The sequence below is a fragment of the Siphateles boraxobius genome, unplaced genomic scaffold (assembly GCF_051911475.1).
Source record: "Siphateles boraxobius isolate OS27281-9 unplaced genomic scaffold, OSU_SipBor_1 61, whole genome shotgun sequence".
In the NCBI taxonomy this organism is placed as follows: Eukaryota; Metazoa; Chordata; class Actinopteri; order Cypriniformes; family Leuciscidae; genus Siphateles; species Siphateles boraxobius.
In genome coordinates, this window is record NW_027509188.1 from 1,538,840 (window position 1) to 1,546,171 (window position 7,332).

Genomic DNA, 7,332 nt, shown 5'->3' on the forward strand with positions numbered 1-7,332 from the left:
ATAAGAACCATTATCAATAATTGAGCACCAAAAATAATGGCTATTAACCAATGAGAAAAACTGAATATTACAATGCTGAAAATTTTGTTTTGATCAGAAAAAATAAATAAATTTGACAATATATTAAAATGGAAAGGTTTAATCATATTTAACTGTTACTGTTTTCACTGTATTTCTGATCAAATAAATTGCAGCCTTGCTGAGCAGAAGAAACTTCTTTAATTTTTAAAAAAAACTTTTTTATTTATTTTTTTACAAAATTTTGATAATTTCAGACTTTTGACAAGCGTGTAAACATGCACAGTACATTTCATTAGTAGTTGTAGGTTGAAAATTCAGTTGATTCTTACCATTCTCTGCATAAACCCCCTGTCAACTAAACTTTGTTCCAGCCGGTCTAGGTCTTCAATAGATGCGAGTGGAAAGACGTCGCCCTCTTCGTCATTCTGCATCTGCGGTAGAATGCGCCTGTTTCCCACTAGAGATTGGAGAAGTGAAGTCAGGTGGTTGATCTTCATGTCCATTTTTTCTAGTGTTTCCAGAATTGCCCTAGCTGCAATACAGAAGATCATTTAAATCGATAAATGACTTGCGTGGTACAATACTCAAGACTGGATTTTGGTAATATATATATTAGATTGTCTTTAAATGTTGTGAATGTGTTTGATTTCCTCATGTCTAATGAATGCTCTTGTACCTTGTGTGTTTGGTGGATCAACACCCCAGCCGGCTCCATGATGGTCTGCCTGAGAGACGCCCACTGGAGCTGAGGAAGGGGGAGTGGGTAAGATTCACTTGTTACCAACACAAGTTAACACACACTAAAATATAAAACCGAAAAGCATAAAGCTGATTTTTGTTCACTTATAAGAACAGTATGGTTAATTTATTCATTATTACACTGGCATTACCAACAATCTCCAATCAGTACATCAGTGCTGTTTTGAGTACAGTTCTAATATGTCCAAATTTGAGTGTGACTATTTCTGGCACCCCCTGCAGCCTGAGTCTGCTGCAGAAGTCACTTGATTCTGTCACATCCGTTTGAAACAAGTATAATGTTTATACTTTTGCCTGGCTCCTCACTGCTGACTGCGCACGCACCTCCCATAATGGATGAGGCTTTTCTACTTGACATGCTCTCTATTGTACAAATCTTTGAAATGACAGGGGGTGACTAGGAGTAGTTGCTCTCCAAAATAGGGATACATTGATATGAAAATTTTGTCCGAAACCGATAACCATTAATTCTTTATATCTGAAAGCCGATAACGATATATTGAACGATAAATCTAAATCCAAATTTTGATATACTTAGAGAGCCTAATTACAAAAAAAATGCTCTTCATTAAAAGCTTTGTCCCAAACACAACATAAATCAAACATATACAGTAAAGAAGCTTAGTTTGAACCAGTGTAAGATTCCTTCAAATAAATGTTACACTCATATGGCCAGAAAAAAATTGACAACACTTTAGAAATCCAATCGGTTATCCAGATACAGTGGCCACTTAATGTGAACAAATGTAAATGTGCCATGTCCTGATTGGCTAATGATCCAATCTGCTTGATCGGATCACTGTGAAAGCATGTTAATGCCAAGTGTAAATGCAGCCTGTGTCTGACACTGTTAGTTATTTGTTGTTTTTATTTATTTTTTTCATTATTTCTTATCTTACTCTGTGATCTTCCTTGGTGGTCACAATCACCCAAGGGTCTCAGGACAGAGAATGTGTGCTCTATGGAGTGGAAAAGATCATGAACAGTTTTAGATTTTGTGCTGTGCTGTGAATAAGATTTTTTCTCCCTTTTCTATTGTAATTTATGCTCTTTTACCTAGTGTGTTCGGTGGATCAACACCCCAGCCGGCTCCATGATGCTCTGCCTGAGAGACGCCCACTGGAGCTGAGGAAGGTGGAGTAGGTAAGATTCAATAGTTAAATTTGCAAAATAACACACTAAGGCCTGCTTCACACTCAGTGACACATTCATTTCAGCATCTATCTTAACAAGGGTGGATAATGTTGAGTCGTCCCAGTGCCTTGAGTCTGGCTACATTTGTCCAAAAATCATTTTGCAGTTATTTTAAAGCGCATTTCAATTGCAATCTGAACTGTGATCTGTTGACTGACTCTATTTGGGTGAGGGGTGTCAAATTGTAAAATTTACTTAAGTGAATTTATGTGCAGTAATCTTACTCTGTGTTCTTCCTTGGTTGTCCCCTGATGTTCTCAGGACAGAAAATGTGTGCTCTATGGATTGAACAAAAATATGATGTTATTCAGTTTTATATTGCATTTAAATTCTGTGAATGTGTTTCTGATTTACTCATTGCTGATTATGCTCTTGTACCTTGTGTGTTCGGTGGATCAACACTCCAGCTGTCTCCGTAATGCTCTGCCTCAGACACACACACTGGAGCTGAGAAAGGTGGAGTGGGTAGGTTGCACTTGTAACGTGTAATTGCGACAGGGCATTACCCCATAACTTTCAAACTTCAAAAAAGCATTTTCATTTGAGCATACCCAACAGCCAGATACAACTAATAATGTACCTTGAAAGCTGGGGAGACTCTCACACCAGGTCTGCTGTTGCTCTTCCGTTTCCCTTTGTTGCTGATTGACAAATACTGTTGACAGTTTATTTGGTCATTAGCAATGTTCATTTTGATATATTTGTGCAGCTGCATGTTTCATTATATTATATTCATTATATTCTGAGAATATAGTTCCCAGTATTTATACGGTTAAAAGATGGCTGTGTCTCATATGACCTTGTGATTTGTATACTCTGTGACTATACAAATCACAACATGTAAATAGGAAAATGTTTGTGTTATTTTGTCACTTATTGGGATTAGTATGATAGCTGTAGCCATTTACATCCAGTCTTTGTGCTAAGCTAGGTTAGCGGTTGGTGCGTCAAACAGAGTTACAGCACGCACAGAGATGAAAAAGGTATGGATGGACTTATCTAACTCTGGGGGATACGGTGAATAAGCTAAAGTCCCAAAAAGTCGGCGTGTTCCTTTAAGTTTAGAGACATGCTCAAAAAAAAATCTCACTGTGACGGAGAGCCAGAAAGCACACCCTGTTTATTTTCTTTATTTTACAAAAGCACAATGTTTTATTTCGATTGTAATTGGACACATAAAAAGTAGACATTTAACAGTTTATTTTTTCATATTTCTTAAGTCTGTATGACCAAAAATGATGGAGTATTTTAGGTCTATTTTGCTGCTATAATTGGCTATAAAATGCATTAATAGGGTAATTTAACATTTACAGTAGTCCATGTTTGTTCGGGATTTGAACCCGTGTCATAAATGATCGAAACGTAAGTTCTACCACTTGGCCATGAATTTACTCACTGAGAATTGCCCAAATGTTGATTTCTCCAGTGTGTGTTCGCTCACATGAGCGAGAAGCGCTCTTCATTCGTCTCAGTCATTCCTCAATATAATAGTAAAAATAATCAGCTTCATTGCACCTAATTTATTTTTGTTATTTATTTTTATTATTAATTCGTTAATTTGTTTTTTTATCGCGCTGCTCCCCCGGGGAATAGGCTTATGTCGCCCACTGAACTTCAATTAAGTCAACATGCTCTTTCTGTCCATCAACTGGCTCTGCCTTAGTCTTTCTCCATCACTGCCTCAGCCTCCATGCATCACCTGGCTCTGCCTCAGCCTCTCTGCTTCAATTATTGAAGGTCCCAAAAATATACCTTCTTTGATCGTTTGCAGAGATGAACTGTCGCAAATTCTTGCTCTATCTAGACAATCCAACTTGTTCTGATGGATGTGACAGATTGCAGTGCTGTTTAGCCAGGTCTGTGACATTGTGCTCCTTAGCCAGGTCTTCAGTCTTCTTAGGGAACTGAAACTTCTTTCTGCTTCTGCAGAGAAAGAAGGAACAACCCAAAGCAGCCTCACCAATGTCTCTACCTGGCTGAAGAGACTGCGGACCTCTGGCAGCAGATTTTTTAGTATGTTGGTAGCCTCAAGGGTGGTACTATAGTCGAACTGAAGCTTGAACATTGGCAGCTGTACCTCCTGTGAATGCCACAGCTGCCGTCATGCCCATGACAGTTCCTGTTGACGTCTGTAGGGAGTAAGTCAGACACTCTAGTTCTCCAATCACTTCACAAGCAAGAAGAAGCCCAAGCATCTCCTCCAGACTGAGCAGCACTGCCTCATACTGCCCAAGAACAGCTCAAATAGCCATCATCCTGACAACCCATCTGGTAGGGCATAAGGGCTTCAGTGTTTTGATGTTCCCATGTTCTGATTTGGCAATCTCTTTAAAGACCGTTTTAAACTTGCCTGACTGGTTGAAGAGGGTTCCAAGCTTGTGGACCAATGACAGTGCATCCCTAACCACACAGGATGAACTGCAGGTGTAGAAGATTTTATTATTTAGAAAACAAGTAATTTTGCTATATATTTGGACACAATTATTTCTTCTGTCTGTGACTTTGGATTTCCTCTGTGTATGTGAAAGACCTTGAATGGAATGTTGTTTGCTGCAGAAAATTCTATTCTGAGAAGTCACATGGTAAAAGACCTTTACCCAAAACTATCTATAGGGTGTGTTACCTTCTTTGGAAGAAGAAGTATGTATATAACTCTGAACCAAAATGTACTCGGGAGCGCGCACTGGAAGGCCAGAGGGCCAGAGAGCGTTAGAGCGCCGTTCTATGGAACGGGACGGCGTTCGAAAATAAAGTCTAATTATTTCTGGCATCAAAGATCTCTGCGAAGTTATTTTTCAGAAAGATTGAAAACCACAACATTTGGCACCCCAGATGGGACATCCGTAGGGGCTGGTGACGAACCGTGGTGGGCTTTGCTGGACGAGCGACACAAACAAAAAGTGGCCACAAGGTAAGCAATTTTTGCTTATAGTTTGTGTGGTTCGCCCGGATATTTGCCCTTTACGGTGAGACACTTAAAAAAAAAAAGCTTCTCCAAAATTAAAGAACTACATATTTTAAACAGAGGTCTCTGATTTCGAAATAATTGCATGCAGTGTGATGTCCAATAAGAAGGCCTTGGGGATATAAGATAAATTGTAAAAACGGAACTCTCGTTTGCCAGTGTTTATATAATCTGATGCAGGTTGTATGAATATTGGTATCAATTTGGCGCTAAAGGTTTTATTATACGTACGTAAAAGATTAAGTATACTGGTAAAGGTTATCAGGTTTTTGTAAATTTGAATTAATGATAAGGGCTATCATTAGGTATACTGGTAAAGGTTATCAGGTTTTTGTACATTTGAATTAATGATAAGGGCTATCATTAGGTATACTGGTAAAGGTTATCAGGTTTTTGTACATTTGAATTAATGATAAGGGCTATCATTAAGAATACTGGTAAAGGTTACCATAGCTCTGTGTTACTTATTAAGAGGGCCTTGAGGATAATAAGTTAATTGCATGTGCACAGATTAAGTTTGGATTATTGTTACCGCCTTGTTATAGGTTAACAAGGGACTGGGTAAGTTTTATGTGGATTTCGCCAAGAGGGCCTGGAAGGATGGCGAATATTGCACAGATAAGTTTAGCTTTTGGTTACCGCCTTGTTATAGGTTAACAAGGGACTGTACGGAAAAGCTATGTAGTATATGACTCTGTTGTGTCGGAGGAAGTGAATCGCAGAGGTCTGTGATAGTTTAAAGTTATTCAGTGAAGTATTGTTTGTAAAAACAGTGAGAAACACTGTGAGTATAATTTAGCTCTGTGTATTTGTATGTAGGATCCTGTCCTGTGTGTCTGCTTGACTGTGCCTGTGGTTAAAAATAGGGGACAAGGAATGTGTGAATGTGCTTGAGAGACAAGTAATGTATAAATGAGTATTAAAAGTAAAGGAAATAGTAAAAGAAAACAATTGTTTCAAGATATTAGTCTTGCAGATTATTGTAGTATAAATAAGTTAAAGTATAAAATATATATTAATAAATGGACTGATATATATTAATGGATAAATAAATAAGAATGCACGTGCTTAGTATATTATATCTTATATCTGAAGACGTCTAAAATTTGTATCTCATTATCCCTGAAGACAAAGTGAGAAAAATGATTCTATTGTAGATAATTAAGTTTGTGCTAAGAAAAAATAACTTGTACAGTGTGCTAAAAGTGAACAAGATTGGGTGACAAAGTTTCAACAGTCATAAATAATTTACAGCAATCTTAGAATTGTAGTAAATGTGAATTGTTGGGAATGGGTGAGGAAAAATTTATTCACCATGTTAGATTATTTTGAGCACAGCATGCAAATATATGAGAAAGATTGAAGGCTGATTTTATGATAGGGAAAATTATTTAATTGTATTATACTCAGAAAATCAAAGTTAGATTATTGCTCAAATTGCAATGAAGAAATAGCTTGCTTTTTCCTGCAACGAAAAACTTGCTTTACTAAAAACAGAATGGGAGAACTGCTGTTGTCAACCAGTGATTATTATATAGTATAAAAGAACTAGGAAAAAGATGGTTAAAAGTGGAATTTAGATAAAAAGCTAATAGCTCAGGAACAAATATTTATAAAGATGAATTTGATCTATGCAGCTCTCTGAGTGTTCAAGTTTCAGATGGCTTCAGTGTCGAATGGAAGAGGTGAAAGGTCAAAGACACGACTGCAGAGAGAAGAAGAAGAGAGGGTGAGGGGCTTTCAGCTCCCCTTCTGAAGATGACCACTCTCTGGAAAACTCAGCATGGAGAAAGACTGATTTAATGCTGGAAAAGGTGAAACTTTCACTATTTCACTGGAGACTTTTTCCTGAGGACAAGAGGAAAATCCTGAGATGCAAAGCTGTGGCAAAATCTATCAAAGCCCAAACTGAGAAGGGGCAGAGAAACAACAGAGCCTATATTCCTGTTTACAGCAAGCCTTGAGTGACAGCTAGGCTGACGACACATGCTGAGCGACAGCTAAGAAGCTTCAACAGACTGATAATCTAAAAACAGAAGAACTGACTGAAACCCTTCCCTTACGGGCAACACAGGTGTGGCAACTTCAATGATCACTCTAGAGACTGCTTCAAATTTATTTATTATATTAACTTAATTCATTCTGATTATTCACTGGTCTCATAAGCAATTCTTTATATTCTCTGCTAAACTAACCCTCTCTGCTTTTCCAGTAGGTTCAAGTCCAGCCATATAAAAAAGAAAGAATACACTGAAAGAGACAAGTGGGTGCTCAACTCACCAAATAGTTCAAACTGAGGCTGGATTTGTTATAGTGAGGGCTATTATATGAAACAATTATAGGGCTAAAAGCATGAAAAATGATTCTGTAGCAAAGAAAAAGATAGACACAAA

General features: G+C 37.7%; 1 long non-coding RNA gene across 1 annotated transcript; it reads right to left on the bottom strand.

The window, feature by feature from the left end:
* Window positions 1–1,603: 1,603 nt before the first annotated feature.
* LOC143718479 (uncharacterized) lies at window positions 1,604–2,629 on the bottom strand. The gene is made up of 3 exons (XR_013196392.1): window positions 2,555–2,629; window positions 1,837–1,905; window positions 1,604–1,739 (listed from the first exon to the last, which is right to left on the bottom strand). It is a non-coding gene; the product is annotated as an uncharacterized LOC143718479 (long non-coding RNA).
* Window positions 2,630–7,332: the final 4,703 nt, after the last annotated feature.